Source organism: Sarcophilus harrisii, chromosome 3, assembly GCF_902635505.1.
Source record: "Sarcophilus harrisii chromosome 3, mSarHar1.11, whole genome shotgun sequence".
Taxonomy (NCBI): domain Eukaryota; kingdom Metazoa; phylum Chordata; class Mammalia; order Dasyuromorphia; family Dasyuridae; genus Sarcophilus; species Sarcophilus harrisii.
Window position 1 is genome coordinate 104,644,929 of NC_045428.1, and position 22,187 is coordinate 104,667,115.

Below are 22,187 nucleotides of genomic sequence, written 5' to 3' on the forward strand. Positions count from 1 at the left end.
TGATCAACTGCTCTATTTTTTAACCGTTGCTTTATAATATAGTTTTAGATTAGGTACAGCTAGGCCACCTCCATTTGCTTTTTTCTTTTCATTAATTCCCTTGAAATTCTTGACCTTTTGTTCTTCCTGGTATAAATCCTACTTGGTCATGAGGTATTATTATGGGGATAATTTTCTGTAATTTCTTTGCTAATATTTTATTTAAATTTTTTGCATCAATATTTATTAGGGAGGTTGGTCTATGATTTTCTTTCTCTGTTTTCATCCTACCTGGTTTAGGTATCACTACCATGTCTGTGTCATAAAAGGAATTAGATAGGAATCCTTCATTTCCTATGAATTTTGTTGTTATTATTTCTATGTCAGTAAGATAGTTTCTTGGGAGTTTGATTGGTATAGCACTAAATAGATTAGTTTAGCTAGTACTGTCATCTTTATTATATTCACTTGACCTATCCAAGAGCACTTAATATTTTTCCAATTGGTTAGATCTAACTTTATTTGTGTGGAAAGTGTTTTGTAGTTTTGTTCATACATTTCTCAAGTTTCTCTTGGTAGATAAATTGCCAAATATTTTATACTATCGACAGTTATTTTAAATGGAATTTCTCTTTGTATTTCTTGATGTTGGGTTTTTGTTAGTGATGTATAAAAATGCTAATGATTTATGTGGATTTATTTTGTATCCTGCAATTTTGATAAAGTTGTATATTATTTTTAATAGTTTTTTAGTTGATTCTCTAGGGTTCTCTAAGTATACCATCATATCATCTGCAAAGACTCATAACTTGGTTTCCTCATTGCCTCCTCTAATTCCTTTAATCTCTTTTTTTCTTTTCTTATTTCTAAAGCTAGCATTTCTAATACAAATTGGAATAGTAGTGGTAATAGTGGTCAATACCATGTCACCCCTGATGTGATTGGGAATGGTTCCAATTTATCCCCATTACATATGATGCTTACTGATAGGTTTAAATAGAAGCTAATGACAATTTAAAGGAAAAGCCCATTTATTCCTATACTTTCTTGTGTTTTTTTAATAGGAATTAATGTTAGATTTTATCAATGCTATTTCTGCATCTATTGAGATAATCATATATTTTTTGTTAATTTGGTTATTGTTAAAGTCAATTATGCTAATAGTTTTCCTATTATTGAACCATCCCTATATTACTGGTATAAATCCTACTTGGTCATAGTGCATTATCCTGAGGATGATTTTCTGTAATTTTGGTAAGATTTTTGCATCAATATTCATTAGGGAGATTGGTCTATAATTTTCTTTCTCTGTTTTCAACCTACCTGGTTTAGGTATCAGTACCATGTTTGTTTCATAAATGGAATTTGGTAGGACTCCTTCATTCCCTATTTTTTTTTCAAATAGTTTATATAGCATTGGAGTGAATTGTTCTTTAAATGTTTGCTAGAATTCACAAGTAAATCCATCTGGTCCTGGGGATTTTTTCTTAGGGAGTTGATTAATAACTTGTTCTATTTCTTTTTCTAAAATGGGCCTATTTAAGCAATTTATTTCCTCTTCTGTTAATTTGGGCAATCTATATTTAAATAGGTATTCCTCCATTTTGCTTAGGTTCTAAAATATTTTGGCATAAAGTTGGGTAAAATAACTCCTAATTATTCGACTAATTTCCTCTGCATTGGTGGAAAGTCCTCCTTTTCAGTTTTGAGACTAACAATTTGATTTTCTCTTTCCTTTTTCCAATCAAATTTAGTAAATATCTGTCTTTTTTTTTCATAAAACCAACTCTCAATTTTATTTATTAATTCAATAGTACTTTTTTATTTTCAATTTTATTAATCTCCACCTTATTTATAGAATTTCAAGTTTGGTATTTGATTGGGAGTTTTTAATTGTTTTTTTTTTCTAGCTTTTTTCATTTCAAAGCCAATTCATTGATTTTCTCTTTCTCTATTTTATGCAAGTAAGCATCTAGAGATATAAAATCTCTACTTATTACCACTTTGGATGCATCCCACAAATTTTAGTATATTGTCTTATTATTGTAATTCTGTTGGATGAAATTATTGATAGTGTCTATAATTTGCTATTTCACCATTTGTTCTTTAGTTTAAAATTATTTAGTTTACAATTAATTTTGGTCTATTTTCCCCTGACCTTTAATTGAATGTAATTTTTATTGCATTATGATCTGAAAAAAATTGTATTTACTATTTCTGCTTTTCTGCATTTGATTCTGTGGTCTTTAGGCCCTTATATGGTCAGTTTTTATATAGGTTCCATGAACTGCCTAGAAGAAAGTGTACTCCTTTCTGTCTCAATTCAATTTTCTCTTAAGATCTATTATACCTAACTTTTCTAGTTTTCTATTTACTTATTTTAACTTTTTTCTTATTTATTTTGTGGTTTGATTTATCTAGTTCTGAGAGAGCAAGTTTGAGATCTCCCATTATTATAGTTTTATTGTCTATTTGTTCTTGCAGCTTTCAACTTCTCCTTTAGGAATTTAGATGCTATGCCACTTTGTGCATTTATGTTTAGTATTGATATTGCTTCATTATCTATGCTACCCTTTAGCAAGATATGTCTTTTAATGAGATTGATTTTTGCTTTTCCTTGATCTGACATCAGGATGGCTACCCCTGATTTTTTTTTTTTTAATTTTACCTGAAGCATAATAGATTCTGCTCCTGCCTTTTACCTTTACTCATATTCTGTATGTATCACTCTGTTTTAAATGTGTTTCTTGTAAACGACATATTATAGGACTTGTTTTTTAATCCAGTCTGCTATCCATTTATGCTTTATGGGAGAGTTCAGCCCATTCACATTTACAACATTTAAAACTATTAATTCTGTATTTCCTGCCATCTTATTAACCCCAAACTATACTTTTCTCTTTACTTTTCCCCTTTCCCTCCTTCCCAGTATTTTACTTATGAACACTACTTGCCTTAAGCTGTCTTCCCCCTTTAGAGTCCCTTCCCCTTTTTATATCTTTCCCTTACTATTTCTGTTTTTCCTTCTATTTAGCCTACCCCTTCCCTTTTCCCCTTTCCCCTCCAACTTTTTTATAAGGTGAGAGAAGTTTCTTGGTGAAACCAAATATGACTAATATTCTTTCTTTGAGTCAGATCTGATGAGAACAAGATTCACACAATGTTCATCCCTCTCCCTTTTTTCCTCTCAATCATAATAGGTTTTCTTTGCCTCTTCCTGGGATGTAATTTCCCTCATTTCATCTCTTTCCTCATTTCACTGTCACAATGTCCTTTCCATCTCTAGATTATACATGCATTGTCAATGTATACACATAACAGAAATACAGTTCTCAAAAGTTTTTATTTTCTTTTTACCTTTTTATGCTTCTCTTGATATATATATATATATATATATATATATATATATATATATATATATATATATATATATATATACAGAGAGAGAGAGAGAGAGAGAGAGAGAAAGAGAGAGTTCTATAATTGGAGGTCAAATTATTTGTTTAGTTCTGGTCTTTTAATCAGAAATAAATGGAATTCACCTGTTTCATTAAATGTCCTTCTTTGCTGAAAGAAAATGCTCAGTTTAGTGGGGTAATTTATTCTTGGCTGCATTCCAAGTTCCTTTGCCTTTTGGAATATTGGATTCCAGGCCCTTTAATCCTTTAAGGTAGAAGCTGCTAAGTCCTGGGTAATCCTTAATGTAGCTCCTTACTATTTGAATTGTTTCTTTCTGGCTGCTTGTGATATTTTTTTCCCTTGGTCTAATAGCTCTAAAATGTAGCTGTGACATTCCTTGGAGTTTTAATTTTGGGGTCTCAGAAGGTGTTTCATGAATCTTTCAATAACTATTTTATTTTCTTACTCTGTGACATGTAGGCAATTCTCTTTGATGATTTCCTTAAAAATAGTGTCTAGACTTTTTTTTTTTCATTATGGTTTTCAGGGAGTCCAATAATTCTTAGGTTATCTCTCCTAGATCTATTTTCCAAGTCTGTCATTAACCCAATTAGGAATTTTATATTTTTTTCTATTTTTTTTTCATTTTGGGGGAGTTTTGCTTGATTGATTCTTATCCCATTGAATCATTCATTTCCATTCACTTAATTCTGAATTTAGTGAATTATTTTCCTTATTTACTTTTTAAATTTTTTTTTCATATTTGTACAATTGAATAAAGTTGTTTTGGTCTATGGAATTTTTTCCCAATTGCACAAATTCTCTTTTTAGGAAGTTATTTTCTTTTTCTGTTTGACAAAATCTGTTTTTCTCAGAGTTATTTTCTTTTTCAATTTTATCAAATCTATCTTTTAATGAGTTATATACATTTTCCAAACTCTCTTGCTAAGTTTTCATTTCCTTTCCCTATTTTTCTTCTATTTCTCTTTTAAGATCCATTTTAATTTCTTCTAGGAGAGTCTTGTGTGACGGGGACAGTTAATATCACCTTTTGAGACTTCATTTGAAGACAATGTGCTTTTAGTCTCCTCAGGGATCTGTTCTTCTCTTTCAGCATAAAAACTATGCATTGTTAGAGTTCTTTTTTGCTTTTTTATTCATTTTTTTAAGTTGATATCTGTTTTTTAGGGCAAGGGAGTTTGTTAAAGCTTTCTTTACAAGGAGCAGCAGCTGTGCTGAGTTCCTGCTGATTCACTCCCAGTGGTGAGTGGGTATGGCCAGGTCACATAACATTCTGGAATTTTGGGGTTCACTATTTATATTTGGTGTTTATTTTGGATATTTTATAACTTCTCTGCTGATCTACTGGCTTGCAACCAGGACAGAGCAGCCAACCCTGCTGTAGATTCTTCCCTATAGATTCTCCACCTCTTGGAGTCTGTACCACCCCAGTCTGTGTTGTCTGCACTGGTTTCTGTGCTTGTCCTATTTGCTCTTGGCCTGCCTCCTTCTGTACCCAATTGATACAGGCCTTTTCTGTTGATCTTCAAAATTATCTTCTGCTGGTAATTTGTTGCACTCTAATATTCATAGATTTTGCCAGTTCAGAAATAATTCAGAAGCTGGATTTGCTAGTCTGAAGGTTGTAGGAGAAGGTCAGAAAGACACATGTGTCCTTTTTGCCATCTTGGCTCTGTTCCCCTTGGTCAAATATCAATGATGCTAATGTCATCTTGACTTTTCTCTTGCCTGGACTTTGATAATTCTAAAAAAGAGACTGACACTAAAAATCTTGTGCAACTCTGCCTCACTTAAATCCAATTCATACTCAAATAATGAAATAACTTATGTCTTTAGCTTTTTCGCTGTTATTCCATGCTGTTTCTCCCATGATTTTAGGACTATAGGTTAAAAGTTTGAAGAGACTCTAGAGACCAAAAAATGATGTGGTGTTTTTGTTTTTTTGTTTTGCAAGAAAAAAAATACTACTACAAATATTTAAATTTATATGACTCAAAATCTACCATCTTAAAAACTCAATGTATCTCAAATATAAAAAAAAAAACCCAAGTAAAGCTAAGTAGCAGGTTCAAAATAAGTTTAAAAAACGATTGCCTCTTTTCAATTTTGGCTTTTATGTCATTTTTGTGAGAATTGGTGGTGATTTTTTTTAAATTTTTCATGTGATTAAAGATGGGAAAATGAGCCTGAAAGAGAAACTTGACAGCAGCATAAAATGTAGGTGGTTAAGCAGGATTATGCTAGTTTTTCAGTCTGTGATAAAGGTTTGGAGACAAAAGATTTTTTCAAGGCCATTCCAAATGTTAATGGCAAATATTCACAATTCATACATGACCCTTTCTACTTAGCTATTACAAAATTTTCATGGAGACATTGTACCATAAGTCTGATAATTACTTGACAACAATGCCCACTTTTATAAAAATATAACAAAGAATATCAAACTAGAGAAAGAAATAAAGGAAGAAGAGTTAGAGGAATGTTTCCTCTTTTAATTTGAATTGTGATGCTTTCAAATTACCTTGCTGAGTTATTTTAAGGGCTCTACTTCCTCCTGAATTTTTAGAAAGTCAATTTCAACTCTGAGGCATTGAGGTGAGATGATGCCATAAAGACATGTACTTCTTCTCCCTAGGCATTTGTCTTATGATTCTATTTCGAGGGCTGGTAGGGGCCAGAGGTTTAGTGAGGGTGGTCATTCCAGTGGTTAGGCACCAGCTGCACCTTCTGGTGAGTGAGTACAGAATGCCAGGTGTTATTAGGCAACCGACAGGGAATGATTGATTAGGAGAATATAGGGGCAGGATGGAGTGTGTTGCTAATGTTAACACAGGGAATGTGAGAGTGGAGCAGAACACTTTATTTGACTGTTGTAATATTTTCTATCTCAGGGGATCTGCCAATCAAGAACTGTTTTATTTATCTACATATTGACCTTATGCTCCAAATTTGTACACAAAGATCAGAAAAAAGCAAATTCCTGGACTTGAGATTGGACAAAACCTACTACAAGAGTAATACATTGAATGAAAGCTATAACTAATGGTAACAAGTCCATTCACAAGGAATGTTCCAAAACAATATTTATCCAAAATATAAATGTGTTCTCAATTTTCATTTTAACTATTGACAGTGAAAAGACTGATAACATTAACCTACTTTAAAAATTACATGTGTAGGCTTAGAAATTATGATCCATATTTTTAATTTAATAAGTTTTTAGAAACACTGAAATGTAAAATAATTCAGAGTTATTATATTAACAGTTGAACCTGATTCAAATCTAGGCTTGTTAGATATAGAGTTGACCTCTTTATTTTTAGAATTGACATTTTGTTAACTTCTGGCATATTATGTGATACATAAATATAGATATCATTTCTCATAGAGATTAGTCAGAACATTTGTTGCATCTATTGCAACAATTGTGCATCTATTTTCTTGTTTGTCATACTAAAAACTGTATGTCCATCTATGTTGCTAACAAGTAAATATTTATAGGAAAGCATGTTGAAACAATAAATAATAGCATATTATAAAGATGCCAAAGTTTGGTTATCTTATGGGGGATAGATTCATTTATCTAAAAAACCATTTGATTCTTATTTACCTAAAAGTAATATCAGGACAGTCTGATCTCCAGGTCTATATGAAGAATTTTAATATCAATTGTAAGATGTAGAAGACACAGGCATAAGACAACGAAACATAGTATACATCTCTGCTCCAAATGTGCATAAGAACTATTTGTGCTCAACCTGTTATGGTGTGTTCTGAGCTTATATTGGTCTAAACATAGTTAAAAAGAATATACTTTCACCCTGCATCATGATGGCATTGGTCTATTTTGAGTATGAAGAAATAACAAGGGGAAAATTGATTTAATTTCATCTGTTTCAGGAAGGAAATCTCTTAAAAGGACATTCCATATATAAATACAGGCTGGCCCTTAGAGAGCCATTTTGAGCACTGAGAGAGATTTGCACAGATTTGCATACTGACAATAAGTATCAAACACAGGACTTAAACAGTTCTTACAGATCCAAAGTCAGCTCCCTATCCACTATGTCAAACTGCCTTGATAATTAGCTTATAAAGTAAGCTATTTTTATTATTATAATGTTCTTATATATTAATAGAAAAAAGTTTACTCTACAAAATGGGACAATTTTAAGGGTTATTTTTGATTAATAACTTCAACTCTGTGGGACACTGTTTCCTAATCTATGAAATAAAAGAGAGGGGAAGGATAGATCAGATGAATTCTGAATTTTGTGGAGGTTTGTTTATTTATTTTTTTCCATATCTCAGCCTATTATTCTATTGTTTATCATCTTATGATTCAAATATGAAGGTCCTATTTAAAATCTGCTAATATTAGTTTGATATGATAAAATTCTCATGTTTCATTTGAGATCTAAAGGAAATAAAGAAGATATAAAAAAAGTAAAAAAAAATTATTGAAAAGATTTTGAATTCTCTTTTCCCACATGGAAATCCATCAACGAGGAGAAAATTTTTTTACATATAATCCTATGAGAAGGAATGGATTAAATCCATCTTTTACTGATGGATAATAATCCATCTATGAATAATAACCCAGCTAGATCTAAGAAGATAATTCAACATTATTTAACCCATACATGTTTCACCATTCTGCATGTTCAAAACAATCATTTCCATAGTCCCTTTCTTGTAGTTTTTTTTTTTATTATATTTGTTTCAACAGAATTTCAGAATTACAGCAAATTTTTCAGCCTCATTTTCCAGTATGCCTTCTATATTCTCCAGTGATATAAACTTATAAAGCATCTTTTGTGCATAAATCACTCTACTAATCCAATTATTTTCATGTTTTCTCTTATTGATATGTTTTTCAGATCTGTTGCTTTTCTTGTTATTTCACATTATTTTTCATTTTTTTCATTCTTTATATTTTATTTTGTTATGTTTTGAACTCTTATAGCTTCACTGACTTCCCCTTGTCAAATTCCCATTTTCAAAGAATTATATTTTTTCTTTTTTAAGACTACATCTCCTTTTTTTAGTTGGTTAATTTTTTTTTTCATAATCTTATTGTTTTTCTTATAAGATTATTTTTAAAATTTTTTCCTCAATCTCTCTCACATAATAATACAAAAACCAATCAAAGAAAAATATCCTGGTATGATAGAACATGAGGAGAAAGTAGAAATAGAAAAAAATATACCTATCATAAATTACTCTGCTAGATACTGAAGGAAACAAAAGAAGCATGGAATTTACTTAAAGTTCTGCTTTCCAAAATATCACTTTTTAATTAGGGAGCCAAGAGATAAGCACACCATATAGTTAATTAACAAGTCTTTGAAATATAAATACATATTTATATATATATATGCTTGTATATGTATGAGTGTGTTTGTGTGTATGTGTGTGTGTGTGTGTGTGTGTGTGTGTGTGTGTATGTGCTAAAATGAGTAAAAATGTTTCAGAGAGAAGGACTAAAGATACAACAGATCCTTGGATTCAGAAATTTCTTCAACAAACAGATACAAAGAGAGTGAATAATGAACCTGGATAGGATCTCAATATTAGAGCATTTGAGTGATCTATTTTTGTTTATATTCTGTTCAACATGTTTTTCATTACTTGGATGAAGGCATAGAAGGCATGATTGTTAACTTCATCCAGATAATATGATAGATAAAACATTGGACAAGAGAATAAAGATCATGAAAGATTAAACTGAGGACTATATGAAATAAAATAAAATTTAAGAACAATACAACACTTAAGAACAACAAATAAAGATTATCAGATAACTGTAGATGCTTTGTCTTATCAAATTTTTAAATTCTCTAAACATTCATTCTTTCCCCACAAAACCAATGCTTTGTCTGGTTTCCTCCAACTTTAGCAATTCTTTCCCCTTCTTTTTAGTTCTATTCTTCAACTATTAGGAGTTATATTTCCAGTATAGTCCCTAACTTTATACCTTAACCTTGGTTAAGGTTATAACCTTAACCTTTCTCTAGGTTTGGATAACCTAGAATTATCTTTCTCTAGATTTGGATAACATTTTACATTATAAATCTTTTGGAACTTTTGGATCATCGTATTGATTAGAGTAGCTAAGTATTTCACAGTTGATAATAATTAAAATATTGTTATTATTATGTACAAGGTTTTCCTGATTCTGCTTACTTCATTTTTTATCAGTTCGTATGTCTTCTCAGTTGTTTATTTTTCTTCCTGAAATCATCCCCTTCATCATTTCTTATAGCACAATAATACTACATTAGTATAGTTCAACCATTTCCCAATTTAGGGATATCACCTCAATTTCCACTTCTTTACCAAAAGGTTGATCATATCATGAAGAAAGTGTTTTATACAGTGCATTGTAGCAACAATTACAACAGAAGATATTTTCTAGTAAAAGAAGACTTTTTTTTTTTTTTTAGGAATCAATTATAATCTCCAAAATTGTACCTTATTTCAAATACTATTCAAATACTTAGCTTTTCTCATTCTGAAACCATACTTCTTTTTTTCTGAAATCTTATATAGAATTTAGTTTTTGTTTCATTTTCTATAAAATATTTTTAGCAGCAGGAACCTGCTGTTATCATGACTGGATTAAAATAGGTGTTATAACTGATATTCATATGTATGGGTCACTTTACAGTTCTGGCTTTTGTAAGGAAGAAACTGCTTATCTTACCTCTTTCCACAATGATATTTGTATCAATATTCACAGCTAGCATAGTATTGCCAATTGAGTCAAACCAATAATGTTATTTTTCATTTGACAAGTCATTTTCTTGTTAATATGATCCTATGAAGACACAGAATCTGAATGAGGGGAAACTATTTATGTATTATACCAAGTATATATAGATATAGATATGCAACTATATAATTTGTAATGATAGCCAAAGAAATATTTTCTCTATTCTTAGATAAAATAGAATTTTGGTTATACTATACCTCTCTTTTATATTTACACATATATTTGTTACAGTACATAGGAAATATGTATATATATGTATAATGTAAATCTATATGCATCAATCTGTAGACATTTATCTACATCTAAACATTTATGCATGTATATTTATACATATATGTGCGTTTGTGGTTATATCTATTTATGTATGTATACACATAGAGATACATACATATGTATCTCTATATGTGTTATAATCACACACACAGATACAGTTAAATATGCATTATTTGTATTGAGTAATTTAATGAATACTAACTATTCACTAATAGTAATTGTAAAACAACCAATTTGATACCTCTTTTAGGGACTCTGAAGGAAATAAGTTATGGCAAGTCAAATAAATTATTTAGGATATATGAAGAACTACATCTATCTGAAATCACTAATAAACTTTTTTTTGTCACATTCTAAATTAATATATATATATGTGTGTGTGTATATATATACATATATATATATATATGTATATATATATATATATATATATATATATATATATATATATATACAGAGAGAGAGAGAAAGAGAGAGAGAGAGAGAGAGAGAGAAAAGCTAAGTGGTGCAGTGAACAGAGCAACAGCTCTGAAGTTAGGAGAACCTGAATTCAAATCTGGTCTCAAACACAACACTTCCTAACTATGTGATCCTGGGCAAATCACTTAACCCCAATTGTCTCAGCAAAATAAATAAACAAAAATCTAGCCAGCAAAAAATTATACACAAAGACTAAACTGGGCTCCTCAGTTAAAAACAAATTTCCAACTACATACCTTCCCTACAGCTAACAGTTAAAACATCATTTGCAAATACCAACCAAGAATAGATATCCAAATGCATTAGCATTTTAAAAGTATATGATTCAATTTACCAGAATAAGCTTCAAATTGATACAAAAAATGGAATTGATGGGACTACTTGGAATAGATGTGGGTCTATGTAAAAATCCAGAAGAAGATATAAGTAATTTGTTAACAGAGAACTTCATCTATGAAACAGAAATGATGCAGAACTTTGCTTTCTGCTTTAATGCTCTCACCACACATATTTAGATGTATATATCTATATGTAGGTATTTCTATCATATATATATATATATATATATATATCATCTCTACATCTATCCCTATTTATGTATCTGCTTCTATTTCTATAATATCTGTATCTATGTCTGTATCCATATCCATATCTACATCTACATTCATGAGTGCCAAATAAAAAACATTTCTAGGAGGTCCCTCAGGACAAAGTGACCCATCATGCTTATTAAAACTACTCTGTGTGTCTAACTAGTATGATTCAGTGACTAGATCTAAACTGCTTTCTTGGGTGAGATGGCTGACCTGCATAAGGAGAACCATCTTCACCTTTGATAAATCAGTTTCTGACTGCCAAGGAAATTATCCCAGGTACAAATAAGACATAAAAAAGCCCTTTGGAGTGAATGTGGATTAGTCATTTTAGGTCACTTAAAAGAGGAATTAGCATAAGAAATCAAACCCATTAATCCATATTAAGTCATGGCTAACCTTGCTTTTATCTAAAATCTGGCTTTTGGTTTTAACTACAAATGGATTAATTAAGAAACAGGAAACACCCAAAGATTAGGGAAGCTACCAACACAAGTGTCATTTATAAGATTGAGGGAATCCTTATCATCATTCCTATGGGAGGGTGTAGATAGTAAAGGATCATCATCAGCCTTAAATAAGATCTTATGTCATTAGCAGGTTTTATTTTATCTTGAGGACACAAAGTCTTAGGAAAAAAAAAATTTCTATTCTCATTTTTCTCATTTCCTCGCTAGTCTTTTATAAGGCAGTTTCCAATCTTCATAGTTGCCTGAAACTAATTTTTTTCCAAAATAATTACTTAGCAAATTTAATTGACTTATTTTCATTTTATATCATCTTTCATTTCTGTGCCAATCGCCAATGTAACTCAATTTCTCCTTGGAACTTTGGATTTTAGTGATATTGAAAGATTTTGATTCTCCTCCTATCAATCTGACCACTCGTCAGGCTGCTTTGCTAGATCATCATTTATATAACACCTCTACTGTGAATATACACTGGGACTGTCCTAGGCTTTCCTTTATTTCTTTTCTGTATACACTGCTGTTACATTCTTTTACTGCTATGCTCTCTTTCAGCCCCCATGGATCTAGTTACCATCTCAAGGCAGAGGATTTATTCTTTCTCCTGAATTCGGGTGGTGTGTCTGGTTGTATATACTTGGTATCACCATTTCAACCAAACATACCCCGTCCCTCTCTCTATAAGGAATTATCACCTTTAGTCACCCAAATTTCAACCAAAAAGCCATAACTATTCCTCATTTCACATATATTTAAGGTCTTTTTTTTTTTTTTTTTTTTTGTCTCTGTACCTTTAAACACTAGGACAACTAGGTGATGTGATTCACTGAGATCCTACTCTGGAGTCAGGAATACCTGAGTTCAAATCTAGCCTCAGATACTTACAGGCTATATAATCCTGGGAATGTTGCTTACCCTATTTGCTTCAGTTTTCTCATCTGTTAAAATGAGCTAGAGAAGGAAATGACAAACCACTCTAATATTCTCGCTAAGAGAATGCATTAATTTCTCTCTTGGAATTTCTAAACACCTTGGCTACAACCAAGGAAGATAGTATTCACACAGCTTATGGTCAATACAAAGGAGCTTATTTGTTGTTACTTAACAGTATTCCACAGTTTATTCACCACACTTAGACAAGCTTTCATTTCTCAGAAAGCTCCGTCTTATTAAAAATTCAACCCAAAATGCCTCTTTCTATGTGAGTATTTTATTGATATTGCAAGCTATTAGTGCCTTTCTACCTATGAGTTTCTGATACAACTAGTTTGAACTTTCTCTTCTATACAATTTTTTTTTACTATTGAATGTCTATATCTTGTTCTAGTCTCCTATTTTTTCTCTTCTATCATTCACACTTACAAATTAAAAAAAAAAAAAATCGACAAACAGAATGTCAAATGGAAGTAATGCCACATGGTAGAAGTAACCTTATGCTCAGGATGAGTTCATGCAAATATTTCCAGGTCTTTCTAAAATCAGCTTGTTCATTTTTTTTTTTTTTATAGAGGTAATATCCCATTACCTCATATATTACAACTTATTCAGCTATTCTCAAATGATGGACATCTACTCATTTTCCAATTCTTTGCTACCACAAAAAGATCTGCTACAAACATTTTTATATATGTGGGTCTTTTTTCCTCCTTTTGATTTCCTTGGAATACAGGCTCATCAATGGCACTGCTGTGTCAAAGGGTATGTTCAGTTGTATAGCCTTTTGGAAGTAGTTCCAAATTGCTCTTCAGAATGGTTGGATCATTCCACAAATCCACCAATAATGCATTAGTGTCCCAGTTTTCCTATATCCCCTCCAAAATTTATCATGATCTTTTCCTGTCATGTTAGTCAATTGAAAGGTATGAGGTAGTACCTCAGAGTTGTTTTAATTTGCATTTCTCTAATCAAGAATGATTTAGAGCATTTTTTATATGACTTTGGATGACTTTTATTTCCTTGTCTGAAAATTGTCTGTTCACATTGTTTGACCACTTATCAATTGGGGAATGACTATCACTTGGGGAATGACTTGTATTCTTATAAATTTGACACAGTTTATTATATATTTTGGAAATGAGAGGCTTATCAGAAACACTGTCTGTAAAATGTTTTTTCCCAGCTTTGTTACTTTCATTTTAATCTTGTTTCTTTTGGTTTAGTGCATGCAAAAACTTTTCAATTTAATATAATAAAAGTTTCCCAGTTTGCTTTTCATAATGCTCTCTAGTTCTTCTTTGGTGATAAATTCCTCCTACTCCAAAGATCTGATAGGTAAATTGTTTCTTGTAATATAGTTTTAGGTTTGGTACTGCTAGGTCACCATCCTTTGTACTTTTTTTTCATTAATTCTCTTGATATTCTTTACCTTTTATTCTTCTAGATGAATTTTATTATTAATATTTATAGTTCTGTAAAATAATTGTTTTGGAAGTTTGATAGTATGGCACTGAATAAGTAGAGCAATTTAGTAGTTGTCATTTCTACTACTTTAGCTCAGTAGTTTAATATACTATGACCAAGTGGGATTTGTACCAGGAATATAGGGCTGGCTCAATATCAGGAAAACTATTGCCATAATTGATTGTATAAATAACAGAACTAACAAAAATCATATGTTAATCTCAATAGATGCAGAAAAATCTTTTTACAAAATACAGCATCCATTTTTATTAACAATACTAAAGAACATAGGGATAAAGTGAATTTTCCTTAAAACAATAAGCAGCATATATCTAAAACCAACAGCAAACATTATTTGTAAAGAAGAATAGCTGGATGCATTCCCAGTAAGAACAGGGGTGAAACAAGGACATCCAATCACATCACTATTATTCAATATTGTCTTAGAAATTTTAAGCTTAGCAATAAGAAAAGAAAAAGAAATTAAAGGAATTAGAATAGACAATGAAGAGATAAAACTATCACTCTTTGCAGATAATATAATGATATATTTAGAGAATCCTAGAAAATCATCTAAAAACCTATTTTAAATAAATAACATTTTTAACAAAGTTGCAGGATATAAAAAATCCAAACAAATAATCAGCATTTCTACATATCATTAACAAGCGCAGCAATGAAAGACAGAAAGAGAAATTCCATTTAAAATAACTGTAGTCAAAATGAAATATATGAATTCTACCTTCTAAGACAAACCCAGGAACTATATGAACACATTTATAAAACACCTCTCATACAAATAAAATCAGATCTAAATAATTAAAAAAATATCAATTGCTCAAGAGCTATTTGTTATTGATATGGTCAATAATGGTAATAGTTGCCCTGATATTGAACAAGTCCTGCATTCCTGGTATAAATTATACTGGGTCATAGTATATTATTTGTTGATAAGTTGCAGTAATATCTTTGCTAATATTTTATTTAAAATTTTTGCATTAATGTTCCTTTGTTTTGGTTCTTCTTGCTTTAGTTATCAGTACTGTTTTTATGTCAGAGAAGGAATTTGGCAGGATTCCTTCATTACCTGTTTTTCCAAATCATTTACACAGTATTGGAATTCATCATTCTTTAAATGTTTGGTAAAAATCACATGTCAATCTATCTGGCTTGAGATTTTTTTTCTTATGCAGTTCATTAATGGCTTGTTCACTTTCTTTTTTGTAAAATGGGACTATTTGGATATTTTATTTCCTCTTCTGTTAATCTGGGCAACTTACATTTTTGCAAATATCAATTTTTCCTTAAATTGTCAGATTTGGTGCCATACAGTTAGGCAGAATGGCTTTAATTCCTTTGTCATTGGTGGTAAGTTTTCCCCTTTTTTACTTTTGTCGCTGGTAATTTTTTTTTTCTTTTCTTTTTCTAATCAAATTAATGAAAGGTTTAGCTATTTTTTTTTTTTCATAAAACCAGCTCTTAGCTTTATTTATTAATTCAATAATTTTATTAATTTCAATTTGATTAATCTCTTCTTTGAGTTTCAAAATTTCCACTTTGGCATTTAATTGGCAGGGATGGGGTGAATTTGTCCTTTTCCTAGCTTTTTTAGTTGCATGCCCAATTCATTGATCTCCTCTTTCTCAGTTTTATTCATGTAGCTATTTAGAGAAAGAAAATTTTCCCTAAGAATTTCTTAGGCTGCATTTTATAGATTTTGGTATGTTGTCTCGTTTTATCATTCTCTTGGATGAAATCATAAATCGTTCCTGTTATTTGTTTGACCCACTTATTTTTTAGAATTAGATTATTTAATTTCCAATTGTTTTTTAGTCTATCTTTTCCTGCTCCTTTATTAAATATAATTTTTAATGGATTGTGGTCTGAAAAGGAAGCATTTCTCTTCCTCTGCATTTGATTGTAAGGTTTTTATGTCTTAATATATGAACCATTTTTGTGTAGGTGTCATGTACTGCTGAGAAAAAGGTATTCCTTTATGTCTCTATTCAATTTTCTCCAGAGATCTATCATATCTAGGTTTTATAGAATTCTATTAGCCTACCTGGCTTATTTTTTGCTTATTTTGTTGTTAAATTTTTCTGATTCCAAGAGGGCAAGGTTGAAGTCCATCACTAGTATAGTCTTCCTGTCTATTTCTTCCTGTACTGTCTTAAAATATTCTCTAAAAGTTTGGCTGCTCTACCATTTGGTGTATATATATTTAGTATCATTACTACTTCATTGTTCATGGTACCCTGTATCAAGATGTATTTTCTTTCATTTTATCTTTCAATTGAATCTATTTTTACTTTTGCTTTAAATGAAATCAGAATTGCTGCAGCTGCTTTTTTTGCTTCAACTGAAAAATAATAAATTCTGTTGCAGCCTTTTGTTTTTACTCTATTTGTATTTCTCTGCTTCAAATGTGTTTCTTGTAAACCACATATTGAAGAATTCTGTTTTTAATCCATTTTGTTATTCACTTCTTTTTATGGAAGAGTTCATCCCATTCATATTTGTAGTTATGATTATCAGCTCAGTTATTTCCCTCCATCCTATTTTCTTCCCTGTATATACTTTTGTTCTCATTCTACTCTGTCCCTCATTAGTAATATTTTGTTTTTAACCTACTCCACTCATTACCTTCCCTATCTTCTATCCTCACTCCTATTTCTCTTACCTCTTTCTCCTAATGATTCTACCTTCCCTTCTATCCAACCCATCCCTTTTTCCCCCTCTTTCTCCTCCTACTTCTTTATAGGGTAAGATAAATTTCTAACCCAATTGAATGATTAAGTTTTTTTTTTTTCCCTTTTTGTGCCAATACTGATGAGATCAAATTTCAGACAATGTTGATTACCCTCCCTTCTTTCACTCTAAAGCAATAGGTTTTTAGTGCCTCTTCATGTGATCTAATTTGTTCCATTATGCCTCTGCTTTCCTCTTCTACCAGTACAATCCTTTTTCTACTCCTTAATGTCTTTATTGTTGATATGATCACATTGGAGTCCATTTACAACCACGCCCTCCATCCATGGAATGTGCCCCTCTAACTGTCCCCAATAATAGATTCAGTTCTCAAGAGTTACAGATATAATTTTCCCAGCTAGGAATGTAAACAGTTTACTTTTAAACTTATAGATAGATAGATAGATAGATAGATGATAGATAGCTATGTATATATACACATATATATATATATATGTGTGTGTTTATACATGTATATATGTATGTATGTATTTTTTCCCTGTTTACCTTTCTTTTTTTTTTTTTTTTTTTTTTATAGCCTTTTATTTACAGGATATATACCTAGGTAACTTTACAGCATTAACAATTGCCAAACCTCTTGTTCCAATTTTTCACCTCTTACCCCCACCCTCCCTAAATGTCAGGATGACCAGTAGATGTTAAAATATATTAAAATATAACTTAGATACACAATAAGTATACATGACCAAAACATTATTTTGCTGTACAAAAAGAATCAGACTCTGAATTATTGTACAATTAGCTTGTGAAGAAATCAAAAATGCAGGTGTGCATAACTATAGGGATTGGGAAATCAATGGAAATGTTTTTAGTTCACTCCCAGAGTTCTTTTTCTGGGTATAGCTAGTTCAGTTCATTACTGCTCCATTAGAAATGATTTGGTTGATCTCGTTGCTGAGGATGGCCTGATCCATCAGAACTGGTCATCATCTAGTATTGTTGTAGAAGTATATAATGATCTCCTGGTCCTGCTCTCATTTCACTCAGCATCAGTTCGTGTAAGTCTCTCCAGGCCTTTCTGAAATCATCCTGTTGGTCATTTCTTACAGAACAGTAATATTCCATAATTTTCATATACCACAATTTATTCAGCCATTCTCCAATGATGGACATCCATTCAGTTTCCAGTTTCTAGCCACTACAAAGGGCTGCCACAAACATTCGATGCACATACAGGTCCCTTTCCCTTCTTTATAACTCTTTGGGATATAATCCCAATCCCAGTAGTAACACTGCTGGATCAAAGGGTATGCACAGTTTGATAACTTTTTGAGCATAGTTCCAAACTACTCTCCAAAATGGTTGGACTCGTTCACAACTCCACCAACAATGCATCAATGTCCCAGTTTTCCCATCCCTCCAACAATCATCATTATTTTTCCTGTCATCTTAGCCAATCTGACAGGTGTTAGTGGTATCTTAGAGTTGTCTTAATTTGCATTTCTCTGATTAATAATGACTTGGAGCATCTTTTCATATGACTAGAAATAGTTTCAATTTCTTCATCTGAGGAATTGTCTGTTCATATCCTGACCATTTTCAATTGGAGAATGGCTTGATTTTTTATAAATTAGAGTTAATTCTCTATATATTTTGGAAATGAGGCTTATCAGAACCTTTGACTGTAAAAATATTTTCCCAGTTTATTGCTTCCTTCTAATCTTGTCTGCATTAGTTTGTTTGTACAAAAATTTTTCAGTTTGGTATAATCGAAATTTTCTATTTGTGATCAGTAATGATCTCTAGTTCTGCTTTGGTCATAAAGACCTTCCCTTCCACAGGTCTGAGAGGTAAACTATCCTATGTTCCTCTAATTTATTAATAATTTCATTCTTTATGCCTAGGTCATGAACCCATTTTGACCTTATCTTGGTGTACGGTGTTAAGTATGGATCAATGCCTAGTTTCTGCCATATTAGTTTCCAATTTTCCCAGCAATTTTTATCAAACAGTAAGTTCTTATCCCAAAAGCTGGGATCTTTGGGTTTGACAAAGACTAGGTTGCTATATTTGTTGACTGTTTTATCCCTTGAAGCTAATCTATTCCACTGATCAACTAATCTATTCCTTAGCCAATACCAAATAGTTTTGGTAACTGCTGCTCTATAATATAATTTTAGATCTGGTACAGCTAAGCCACCATCATTTGATTTTTTTTCATTAATTCCTTGAAATTCTTGACCTTTTGTTTTCCATATGAACTTTGTTAGTTATTTTTTCTAGGTCATTAAATAGTTTTTGGAGTCTGATTGGTATAGCGCTAAATAAATAGATTAGTTTAGGTAATATTGTCATCTTTATTATATTTGCTCGCCCTATCCAAGAGCATTTAATATTTTCCAATTGGTTAGATCAGACTTAATTTGTGTGAAAGAGTGATCTGTAATTTTGCTCATAAAGTTTCTGATTTTCCTTGGCAGATAGATTCCTAAATATTTTATATTATCAGTAGTTACTTTAAATGGAATTTCTTTGTAACTCTGACTGTTGGATTTTGTTAGTGATATATAAGAATGCTGATGACTTATGTGGGTTTATTTTATAACCAGCAACTTTGCTAAAGTTGTAGGATTATTTCTAATAACTTTTAGCAGAATCTCTGGGGTTCTCTAAGTATACCATCATGTCATCGGCAAAGAGTGATATTGCTTTCCTCATTGCCTATTCTTATTCCTTTAATCTCTTTCTCAGCTCTTATTGCTATAGCTAGTGTTTCTAATACAATTAAATAGTAACGGTGATGAGTAGGCACCTTGTTTCACTCCAGATCTTATTAGGAATGGTTGCAGTTTGTCTCCATTACATATGATGCTTACTGATGGTTTTAAATAGATGCTGCTGATTATTTTAAGGAAAAGTCCATTTATTCCTATACTCTCAAGTGTTTTAATAGGAATGGATGTTGGATTTTATCAAATGCTTTTTCTGCATCTATTGAGATGATCATATGGTTTTTGTTAATTTGGTTATTAACATGGCCAATTATATTAATAGTTTTCCTAATATTGAACCAGCCCTGCATTCCTGGTATAAATCCTACTTGATCATAGTGTATTATCTTGGAGATGATTTTCTAGTCTTTTTGCTAATATGCTTATTTAAGATTTTAGCATCAATATTCATTAGGGAGATTGGTCTATAATTTTCTTTCTCTGTTTTCAGCCTATCCTGGTTTTAGGTATCAGTTACCATGTCTCAGTGTCATAGAAGGAATTTGGTAGGACTCTCTTCATTCCCTATTTTATCAAATAATTTATTATAGCATTAGGCCAATTGTTCTTTAAATGTTTGGTAAAATTCACATGTAAATCCATCTGGTCCTGGGCATTTTTCTTAGGAGTTGTTTTTGCCTGTTCTATTTCTTTTTCTTGAAATGGGATCAATTCAAGCAATTTACTTCTTCCTCTGTTAGTCTGGGAAGTCTGTATTTTTGGAGGTAGTCATCCATTTCACTTGAGGTTATCAAATTTATTGGCATAAAGTTGAGCAAAATAATTCCTATATTATTTCTCTAATTTCCTCTTCATTGGTGGAAAGTTCTCCTTTTCATTTTTAAGACTACTAATTTCATTTTCCTCCCTCCTTTTTCTAATCAGATTTACAAAGGCTTATCTATTTTATTGGCTTTTCTATAGAACCAACTCTTAGTTTTATTAATTAGTTCAATAGTTTTTTACTTTCAATATTTTTAATTTCTCCTTTTAATTTTAGAATTTCCATTTTAGTATTTGATTGGGGTTTTAATTTGGTCTTTTTAGTTTTTTAGTTGCAAGCCCAATTCATTAATCTTTTCTTTCTCTGTTTTATTCAAGTAAGCCTCTAAGGATATAAAATTCCTCTTATTACCGCTTTGGCTGCATCCACAATTTTGGTATGATGTCTCATCATTGTCATTATCTTGAGTGAAATTATTAATTGTATCTATAATTTGCTGCTTCACCCAATCATTTTTTAAGATGAGATTGTTTAGTTTCCAATTACTTTTTGTCTATTTCCCCTAACTTTTTGTTGAATGTAGTTTTTATTGCATCAGGATCTGAAAAGAGCATTTACTATTTCTGCTTTCTTGCATTTAATTTTGAGGTCTTTATGTCCTAAATATGGTCAATTTTTGAATAGGTTCCATGAACTGCTGAGAAGAAAGTATATTCCCTTCTATCTCCATTCAATTTTCTCCAAAGATCCAATATACCTAAATTTTCTAATATTCTATTTACTTCTTTAATTTCTTTCTTATTTGTTTTCTGGTTTGGATTTGTCTAATTCTGGAGGTGCAAGGTTGAGATCTCCTACCATTACAGTTTTGTTGTCTATTTCTTCTTGCAACTCTCTTAACTTCTCCTTTAGGAAGTTGGTGCCATACCACTTGGTGCATATATGTTTTAATATTGATATTGCTTCGTTGTTTATGCTACCCTTTAGCAGGATGTAGTTACCTTCCTTATCTCTTTTAATTAGATCAATTTTACTTTTGCTTGATCTGAGATAAGGATGACACCCTACTTTTGACTTCACCCTGAAGCATAATAGATTTTGCTCCAGCCTTTTACTTTACTCTATGCATCCCCTGCTTTAGATGTGTTTCTTGTAAACAACATATTGTAGGGTTCTGACTTTCTGATCCAGTCTGCTATCTGCCTCCTCTTTATGGGGAGTTCATCCCATTACATTTACGGTTAGAATTACTAAATCTGTATTTCCTGCCATCCTATCAACTCCCAGATTGTGCTTTACTTATTCTTGCCTCCCCAACCCTTTTCCCCACTTTTCAAACTATGTACCCCTCTTGTATCACGATGCTTATCCTCTTTATAATCCCTCCCTCCCCCTTTGAGTCTTTCCCCTTCCTTCCCTTATTACTCTTTTCTTCCTTTTCCCTCCCCGTTTTTAATGAGGGCGAGAGAGAATTTTCTCTAAAACAAATGTCAATTATTTTTTCTTTGAGCATACTCTGATGAGGTAAGATTCACACAATGTTCCTCCCCTCTCTAAATTCCCTCAGATATGATAAGTTTCCTTAGCCTCTTTGTG